The sequence below is a fragment of the Salvelinus namaycush genome, unplaced genomic scaffold (assembly GCF_016432855.1).
Source record: "Salvelinus namaycush isolate Seneca unplaced genomic scaffold, SaNama_1.0 Scaffold107, whole genome shotgun sequence".
Taxonomy (NCBI): Eukaryota; Metazoa; Chordata; class Actinopteri; order Salmoniformes; family Salmonidae; genus Salvelinus; species Salvelinus namaycush.
This window is the reverse complement of record NW_024057753.1, coordinates 91,985-102,588: the sequence shown is the minus strand read 5'-3', so window position 1 is coordinate 102,588 and position 10,604 is coordinate 91,985. Positions and strand designations below refer to the sequence as shown.

The following is a 10,604-nucleotide window of genomic DNA, read 5'->3' as shown; positions in this document are numbered from 1 at the left end:
TTCAGATGTAATGTCTAACATTAACCATTCAGATTGAATGTCTAACCTTAACCATTCAGATTGAATGTCTAACCTTTGACCTTTGAGAAACATGGATGAACGTGTAATTTTGCCATCAGACTGTGAGAGATTGTTGGTCAAGCCAACAGAATGGGAACTCCCTCTCCTATGTCCCCATCGACCAGTCATTCTGTTCCAGGCTGCAGCAGCTACACCGTTTCCACAACCTAATGGCCTGTAGCTTATCAGAATTCTACAGGTGGAAACCATGGTGACAGACTTTGTCGGGCGCCTCCACTCTCACTTCCTGCCAGGGGGAAACCCTCACAACCCTATTGTTTCCTTCCTGAAAGGCTGGGGTCATCGGGTCGTTGCCGTGGTAATGTCTCGTGTTGCCAAGTGCTCTACTTTAACTATGATTATTCCTTTCTACCTTTCTACCTCCTTCATGGCCAGATATAACACATACCACACACACCAGAGACACACACACACACACATACACACTAATGAAGACATTTTTAGTTGTGACTAGCTGTCTTCAAGGTCCAAGATTGACAAGAGAGGAGATATTATTGGAACGCACCCTCTGCTTGTCCCTCAGTGCTGGGACCTTTGACCCTACAGCCTAGGGAATACTACATCCTGTTTTAGTGATAAGCTAGCTGTCCTGACTCACAGATGGCAGGGTTTGCGGCTACATGGGTCATTGACTGTGTGTGTGTGCGTGCGTGCGTGAGTGCGTGTGTGTGTGTGGAAGGTGGAGAAGCACTAGCCAGCCTCCGCCCAGTACTCTACCCTGACCTTTAGTCACAGTCACTATCCGGCTACCAGCCAGTACTCATCCCTGCACCTTAGAGGCTGCTGCCCTGTGTACATAGACATGGAGCACTGGTCACTTTAATTTAACAATGTGTACATCTTGTTTTACCCACTTCATATATAAATACTGTATATTCTAGTCATGGCTCATCCTATATACACTACTGCTGTACACAGCTTTTCTATCCATATACTGCCCATACTGACTATACATATTTATATTCTGGGCTTTTATTTGCGTGTTCTGATATTTTCTTTTATTTTCTGGATTATGTGCTTATAGTTTTTTTATTGTTAGGTATTACTGCACTGTCAGAGCTAGAAACACAAGCATTTCGCAACCAATAAACCTAGTTTAAGTAGGTAGCATAGTGGTTAGAGCTTTGGGCCATAACCGTAAAGGTTGCTAGATTGAAAAAGCTGTTGTTCTGCCCCTGAACAAGGCAGTTAACCCGCTGTTCCTAGGCCGTCATTGTAAATAAGAATTTGTTCTTAACTGACTTGCCTAGTTAGGGTTAGGGTTAGGCATGAGGTTAGCAGTGTGTTTAGGGTTAGGGTTAGGCATGAGGTCAGCAGTGTGGTTAAGGTTAGGGTTAGGCATGAGGTCAGCAGTGTGGTTAAGGTTAGGCATGAGGTTAGCAGTGTGGTTAGGGTTAGGCATGAGGTTAGCAGTGTGGTTAAGGTTAGGGTTAGGCATGAGGTTAGCAGTGTGGTTAGGGTTAGGGATGGGTTAGCAGTGGGTTAAGTGTAGGGTTAGGCATGAGTTCAGCAGTGTGGTTAAGTTGGTTAGACTGAGGTTAGTCAGTGTGGTTAAGGTTAGGCATGAGGTTAGCGTGTGATTAGGGTTAGGGTTAGGCATGAGGTTTAGCAGTGTGGTTAGGTTAGGCATGAGGTTGACAGTGTGTTAAGGTTAGGCATGAGGTTAGCAGTGTGGTTAAGGTTAGGCATGAGGTTAGCAGTGTGATTAGGGTTAGGGTTAGGCATGAGTTTAGCGTGTGGTTAGGGTTAGGCCATGAGGTTACATGTGTGGTTAAGGTTAGGGTTAGGCATGTTACATGTGGTTAAGGTTAGGTTAGCATGAGGTTTCCAGTGTGGTTAAGGTTAGGGTTAGGCATGAGGTTAGCAGTGTGGTTAAGGTTAGGGTTAGGCATGAGGTTAGCAGTGTGGTTAAGGTTAGGGTTAGTTATGAGGTTAGCAGTGTGATTAGGGTTAGTGTTAGCATGAGGTTAGCAGTGTGGTTAGGGGTTTGGGTTAGGCATGAGGTTAGCGTGTGGTTAAGGTTAGGGTTAGACATGAGGTTAGCAGTGTGGTTAAGGTTAGGCATGAGGTTAGCAGTGTGATTGGGGTTAGGGTTAGGCATGAGGTTAGCAGTGTGGTTAAGGTTAGGCATGAGGTTAGCAGTGTGGTTAAGGTTAGGCATGAGGTTAGCAGTGTGGTTAAGGTTAGGCATGAGGTTAGCAGTGTGATTAGGGTTAGGGTTAGGCATGAGGTTAGCAGTGTGGTTAAGGTTAGGGTTAGGCATGAGGTTAGCAGTGTGGTTAAGGTTAGGGTTAGGCATGAGGTTAGCAGTGTGATTAGGGTTAGGGTTAGGCATGAGGTTAGCAGGTGTGGTTAAGGTTAGGGTTAGACATGAGGTTAGCAGTGTGGTTAAGGTAGGCATGAGGTTTAGCAGTGTGATTAGGGTTAGGGTTAGGCATGAGGTAGCAGTGTGGTTAAGGTTAGGCATGAGGTTAGCAGTGTGATTAGGGTTAGGGTTAGGCATGAGTTGGCAGTGTGGTTAAGGTTAGGCATGATGTGTAGCAGTGTGGTTAAGTTAGGTCATTAGGTTAGCATGTGATTAGGTTAGGGTTAGGCATGAGGTTAGCAGTGTGGTTAAGGTTAGGCATGAGGTTTTGCAGTTGGGTGGTTAGTGTTAGGCATGAGGTTAGCAGTGGGTTAAGTTAGCTAGGTTACAGTGTGATTAGGGTTAGGCATGAGGTTAGTAGTGTGATTAGGGTTAGGGTTAGGCATGAGGTCAGCAGTGTGGTTAGGGTTAGGGTTAGGGTTAGGGTTAGGCATGAGGTTAGCAGTGTGATTAGGGTTAGGGTTAGGCATGAGGTTAGTAGTGTGATTAGGGTTAAGGTTAAGGTTAGTGTTAGGGTTAACCTCAGATTATAAGGAGATACATTTTAGAAATAGACAGGGTTTATGACTTTGCAACGTGCCCAGAGAGTCAAGCCCAGTCTGGTCACCCGTAATACAAGTCGCTAATCGACGTGGAAACCGACCACTAGGGGCAACAGTGAGCGCTATTACCTGAAATTGACAGAGTGATTGGCTAACATTAAGCATTCAGATAATGTCTAACATACCATTCATATTGAATGTCTAACCTTAACCATTCAGATTGAATGGCTAACCTTTGACCTTTGAGAAACATGGATGAACGGTAATTTTGCATCAGACTGTGGAGATTGTTGGTCAAGCCAACAGAATGGGACTCCCTCTCCTATGTCCCCATCGACCAGTCATTCTGTTCCAGGCTGCAGCAGCTACACCGTTTCCACAACCTAATGGCCTGTAGCTTATCAGAATTCTACACGGTGGAAACCATGGTGACAGACTTTGTCGCGGGCGCCTCCACCTCTCACTTCCCTGCCAGGGGGAAACCCTCACACCTATTGTTTCCTCTTCCTGAAGGGCTGGGGTCATCGGGTCGTTGCCGTGGTAATGTCTCGTGTTGCCAAGTGCTCTACTTTAACTATGATTATTCCTTTCTACCTTTCTACCTCCTTCATGGCCAGATATAACACATACCACACACACCAGAGACACACACACACACACATACACACTAATGAAGACATTTTTAGTTGTGACTAGTTTTGGAGAGAGAGATGCTGTGTTAGCCTTGGTGTGTTTCTAATGGAATGTTACAGTAAACAGAGATGTTTCTAATGGAATGTTACAGTAAACAGAGAAGTTTCTAATGGAATGTTACAGTAAACAGAGAAGTTTCTAATGGAATGTTACAGTAAACAGAGAAGTTTCTAATGGAATGTTACAGTAAACAGAGAAGTTTCTAATGGAATGTTACAGTAATCAGAGATGTTTCTAATGGAATGTTACAGTAAACAGAGATGTTTCTAATGGAATGTTACAGTAAACAGAGAAGTTTCTAATGGAATGTTACAGTAAACAGAGATGTTTCTAATGGAATGTTACAGTAACGAGAAGTTTCTAATGGAATGGTAACGTAACAGAGATGTTTCTAATGGAATGGTACAGTAAACAGAGAGATGTTTCTAATGGAATGTACAGTAAACAGAGATTTTTCTAATGGAGGTACAGTAAACAGATGTTTCTAATGGAATGTTACAGTAAACAGATGTTTCTAATGGAATGGTACAGTAAACAGATGTTTCTAATGGAATGTTACAGTAAACAGATGTTTCTAATGGAATGGTACAGTAAACAGAGATGTTTCTAATGGAATGGTACAGTAAACAGAGATGTTTCTAATGGAATGTTACAGTAAACAGAGATGTTTCTAATGGAATGGTACAGTAAACAGATGTTTCTAATGGAATGTTACAGTAAACAGATGTTTCTAATGGAATGGTACAGTAAACAGATGTTTCTAATGGAATGTTACAGTAAACAGAGATGTTTCTAATGGAATGTTACAGTAAACAGAGATGTTTCTAATGGAATGTTAAAGTAAACAGAGATGTGTCTAATGGAATGTTAAAGTAAACAGAGATGTGTCTAATGGAATGGTACAGTAATCAGAGATGTTTCTAATGGAATGGTACAGTAAACAGAGATGTTTCTAATGGAATGGTACAGTAAACAGAGATGTTTCTAATGGAATGTTACAGTAAACAGATGTTTCTAATGGAATGGTACAGTAATCAGAGATGTTTCTAATGGAATGTTACGTAAACAGAGATTTTCTAATGGAATGGTACAGTAAACAGATGTTTCTAATGGAATGTTACAGTAAACAGAGATGTTTCTAATGGAATGCTGCAGTAAACAGATGTTTCTAATGGAATGGTACAGTAAACAGATGTTTCTAATGGAATGTTACAGTAATCAGAGATGTTTCTAATGGAATGTTAAGGTAATCAGAGATGTTTCTAATGGAATGGTACAGTAAACAGAGATGTTTCTAATGGAATGGTACAGTGAACAGAGATGTTTCTAATGGAATGTTACAGTAAACAGGGATGTTTCTAATGGAATGGTACAGTAAACAGATGTTTCTAATGGAATGTTACAGTAATCAGAGATGTTTCTAATGGAATGGTACAGTAAACAGAGATGTTTCTAATGGAATGGTACAGTAAACAGAGATGTTTCTAATGATGGTAAGTAACGAGATTTTACTTAATGGAATGTTACAGTAAACAGGATGTTTTCTAATGGAATGTTACAGTAACAGAGATGTTTCTAATGGAATGTTACAGTAACAGAGATGTTTCTAATGGAATGGTACAGTAACAGAGATGTTTCTAATGGAATGGTACGTAAACAGAGATGTTTCTATGGAATGTTACGTAAACAGAGATGTTTCTAATGGAATGTTACAGTAACAGAGATGTTTCTAATGGAATGTTACAGTAAACAGAGATGTTTCTAATGGAATGTTACAGTAAACAGAGATGTTTCTAATGGAATGTTACAGTAAACAGATGTTTCTAATGGAATGTTACAGTAAACAGGGATGTTTCTAATGGAATGTTACAGTAAACAGAGATGTTTCTAATGGAATGTTACAGTAAACAGGGATGTTTCTAATGGAATGTTACAGTAAACAGGGATGTTTCTAATGGAATGTTACAGTAAACAGAGATGTTTCTAATGGAATGGTACAGTAAACAGATGTTTCTAATGGAATGTTACAGTAACAGATGTTTCTATGGAATGTTACAGTATCAATATGTTTCTAATGGAATGTTACAGTAACAGATGTTTCTAATGGAATGTTACAGTAAACAGAGATGTTTCTAATGGAATGTACAGTAAACAGAGATGTTTCTAAGGGATGTTACAGTAACAGAGATGTTTCTCAATGGAATGGTACAGTAAACAGAGATGTTTCTAATGAATGTTACAGTAAACAGAGATGTTTCTAATGGAATGGTCAGTAACGATGATTTCTAATGGAATGTTACGTAAACAGAGATGTTTCTAATGGAATGTTACAGTAAACAGAGATGTTTTCTAATGGAATGTTATAAACAGAGATGTTTCTAATGGAATGTTACAGTAAACAGAGATGTTTCTAATGGAATGTTACAGTAAACAGAGATGTTTCTAATGGAATGCTACAGTAAACAGAGATGTTTCTAATGGAATGTTACAGTAAACAGAGATGTTTCTAATGGAATGCTACAGTAAACAGAGATGTTTCTAATGGAATGGTACAGTAACAGGGATGTTTCTAAGGGAATGTTTACAGTAAACAGAGATGTTTCTAATGGAATGTTACAGTAAACAGAGATGTTTCTAATGGAATGGTACAGTAAACAGAGATGTATCTAATGGAATGTTACAGTAAACAGGGATGTTTCTAATGGAATGTTACAGTAAACAGGGATGTTTCTAATGGAATGTTACAGTAAACAGGGATGTTTCTAATGGAATGGTACTAAACAGATGTCTATGGATTAGTAACAGAGATGTTTCTAATGGAATGTTACAGTAAACAGAGATGTTTCTAATGGAATGTTACAGTAAACAGGGATGTTTCTAATGGAATGTTACAGTAAACAGAGATGTTTCTAATGGAATGTTACAGTAAACAGGGATGTTTATGAAAGTAGTGTAGCTAAGCGTGTACTGTTTACAGGACCCCTAATATAAACGAATGCATTGGTTCCCAAACTGTTGTATGTGTTCTGGTGTTTCCAAGCCCCTCAAAGATGCTCCCAAACTTCTTCTTCATGTCGGCTTGTGTTTGGACTTAACACAATACTTTCAGAGCCTGTTATCAGTATAAGTTAATGGTTTCAAAGTCCAATCTTCTACCTGGGTGTGTTGGATGAGAGAGACTGTTTATGTGCTTATGCATGCGTGCATGTCTGTGTGTGTGTGTGTCTGTCTGTGTATATGCGTGTGTGTCTGTGTGTGTGTGTGCATCTGTCTGTAGATATGTGTGTGGGTGTGTGTGTGTGTGTGTGTGTGTGGTGTGTGTGTGTGTGTGTGTGTGTGTGTTCTGTGTCTGTGTGTGTGTGTGTGTGTGTGTGTGTGTGTGTAGATATGTGTGTGTCTGTGTGTGTGTGCGTGTCTGTCTGTCTGTGTGTGTGTATGTGTTGAGTAACTACTGGCTGGTAGAGAGATGTATTCTCTCTAATGGACTGCGTGTGTGTGTGTGTGTGTGTGTGTGTGTGTGTGTGTGTGTGTGTGTGTGTGTGTTGTGTGTGTGTGTGTGTGTGTGTGTGTGTGTGTGTGTGTGTGTGTGTGTGTGTGTGTGTGTGTGTGTGTGGTGTGTGTGTGTTTGAGTAACTACTGGCTGTAAAGACAGATGTAATCTCCTAATGGACTGTGAGGTAAACACTGAATATACCTCCCAGATGGCCCCCTATTCCCTATTTAGTGCACTACTTTTGTCCTGGGCCGTAGGCAGTATTGCACTACTTTTGTGGGTAGGAATGGGTGCCCTTTGGAACGAAATCAGAGCCTCTGATGACGTCCTGCTGAAAGTAGTACGACAGAGAAACACACAACACACACACCACACACACACATACACACTATATATATACACACCACACACACACACACACACACACACACACACACACACACACACACACACACACACACACACACACAAACACACACACACACACACCACACACCACACACAACACACACTCTCTCTCTCTTCTTGAACCTTGCTGCTCCAGACACCCTTACCCTATTCCTCTCCCTCCTCCCCACCTCTCTCCCTTCCTCCTTCTCCATCCTCCCTCTTCCCTCCCCACCTCCTGCCGTTCCTCCTCATTTCCTCCCTCCCTCCCCACCTCCCTCCCTCTTCTCTCCCCACCTTCCTCCTTCCTCTCCTTTCTCCTCCCTCCCTCTTCCCCCCATCTCTCTCTCTGTGTGAGTGAGGGGTGGTGAGAGGTGATAGAGGGCAAATGTTTCCTCTCTTCGTCTTTTAAAGACTTGAAACATCTCTTTAAAAAAGGGGAGTGATGAAAGGAAATAAAGAGGTAGAGAAAGAGAGAAACCTTTAAACAGTGTGTGTATAAAACCCACTCTTCAACAAAGTATAAAACCCAGGAACAGGTACTGGTTGGCCCATTAGGTGTACAAAACCCAGGAACAGGTACTGGTTGGCCCATTAGGTGTACAAAACCCAGGAACAGGTACTGGTTGGCCCATTAGGTGTGTAAAACCCAGGAACAGGTACTGGTTGGCCCATTAGGTGTATAAAACCCAGGAACATGTACTGGTTGGCCGATTAGGTGTGTAAAACCCAGGAATAGGTACTGGTTGACTCATTAGGTGTGTAAAACCCAGGATCAGGTACTGGTTGGCCGATTAGGTGTGTAAAACCCAGGAACAGGTACTGGTTGGCCCATTAGGTGTACAAAACCCAGAAACAGGTACTGGTTGGCCATTAGTGTACAAAACCCAGGAACAGGTCTGGTTGGCCCATTAGGTGTGTAAAACCCAGGAACAGGTACTGGTTGGCCCATTAGTGTAATAAAACCCAGGAAATAGTACTGGTTGGCCGATTAGGTGTGTAAAACCCAGGAATAGGTACTGGTTGACTCATTAGGTGTGTAAAACCCAGGATCAGGTACTGGTTGGCCGATTAGGTGTGTAAAACCCAGGAACAGGTACTGGTTGGCCGATCAGGTGTGTAAAACCCAGGAATAGGTACTGGTTGGCCGATCAGGTGTATAAAACCCAGGAATAGGTACTGGTTGGCCGATTAGATGTGTAAAACCCAGGAATAGGTACTGGTTGGACGATCAGGTGCCAGTGATCTGTTCTACTCTAGTCCAGCCTACCATTATATATTTGCCTAGTTAAATAAAGGTTAAATAAAATAAATAAATACACATAAAACTATGTGTCATGTAGTTGAATGAAATCCAACAGAACTTTGTCCTGATAGTTTGAGTGTATTATAGGTCAATGTCTGCTTCCTTGCATGTAGCAAACTCAATATCCCCATCATGTGGCGGAAAGCAGAACTTTACAGTGACGTCATAAGTGCGACCACTTAGTAGGAGAAGGGTTGCAAAATTCAGAGAACTTTCAATAAGTCCCCTGGTTTTCCACAAATCCCGGTTGGACGACTCCCAGAATCAGGAGGGAATAAATTGGAAATTTGGAATATTCCAAACAGGATTTTTGGAAAACCGGGGAAATAATTGAAAGTTCCCAGAATTTTGCAACCCTAAGTAGGAGTAAACATGTATGTGAAGGCTGTAATTGTAAATAAGCTATCTGAGCTAAACATGCTTGAAATCAGGGATTACCCAATCAGAGAACATCTCAAAATATTTACCATTATTGATTTTATCAAAATTTATTTCATAAACATGTTTTTCCCCACTATATATGCATATCTTGGGGGGGTTGTGGGGTTCGTGACGTATGACGAGAGCCGCAGGGGAGATGAGTTGGCTTAGGCTGTAGAGAGAGAGAGAGAGAGAGAGAGAGAGAGAGAGAGAGAGAGAGGAGAAGTCATTAATTCTCATCGGACTATTAACATTTCACTCTTGTTATTTTACTCTGAAGGGTTCAGACAGAAGTCTACATCTATACGATTGGTTTTCAGATCAGCTCTCATCTAATACGTTACAACTCACCTTTCACCGTGACCTTCGCCAGAGCCTCGCTGGAACCAACGTGGTTGGTCGCCACGCATTTGTAGGTCCCGCTGTCATTAACTTCACCTGGCCAATCAGCAGCTGGCCATCCTTAATGGTCTCCGCCCCTGCGGGCATGCCGTTCCGGCCCACCCGTGTCCAACGGAATGTGATTGGTGAGAGCCGTGGGCGAGGCACTGAGACGGAGGGTGTCACCGGGGCGGAGTCTCACCTGGTCTGGTAGACTGGTGGTGTAGGGAGGGGCTGGGAGGAAGAGGAGGGAGAGTTATGACATGTCGATGTGTGTTTGTGAGTGTGTGTGCGTGTTGGTGTGTGTGTACTCACAGTCCACCTCTAGCTGTGTGTATGCCTGGCTGTATCCGTGTGTATTGGTGGCATTACAGATGTACTGTCCTGAATCCTGGCGCCCCACGCTGGTCAGAGTCAGAACTCCACCCTCCACAGTGTGCTGCCATGGTAACGGGGCTCGCAGTTTAGACCAGGACACAACAGGAAGGGGAGAACCTGGGGGGGGGAGATAGAGAGAGAGGAGAGAGAGAGGAGAGAGAGATAGAGAGAGAGAGAGAGAGAGAGAGAGAGAGAGAGAGAGGAGAGAGGGAGAGAGAGAGAGAGAGAGAGAGAGAGAGAGAGAGAGAGAGAGAGAGAGAGAGAGGAGAGAGAGAGAGAGAGAGAGAGAGAGAGAGAGGAGAGAGAGAGGAGAGAGAGACAGAAAGAAAGAAAGATGAAAGAAAGAAAGAAGAAAAAAGAAAGAAAGAAAAGAAAGAAAGAAAGAAAGAAAGAAGAAAGAAAGAAAGACAGCACAGGGATGTGGTTATAAAGTAGTCCCATAGGCTCTGGTCAACAGTAGTGATTAAATAGAAACAGGAAACAGCATGTCGGATATAAGATCACTTATTTATCCTTATTGACTGACTGACTGACTGATTGATTTACTGACTGATTGAT

General features: G+C 42.3%; 1 pseudogene; it reads right to left on the bottom strand.

Annotated features, from left to right (window-relative positions):
- Positions 1-819: 819 nt before the first annotated feature.
- The window catches only part of LOC120035609, a 28,528-nt pseudogene continuing 18,743 nt past the window's right edge, over positions 820-10,604 (bottom strand).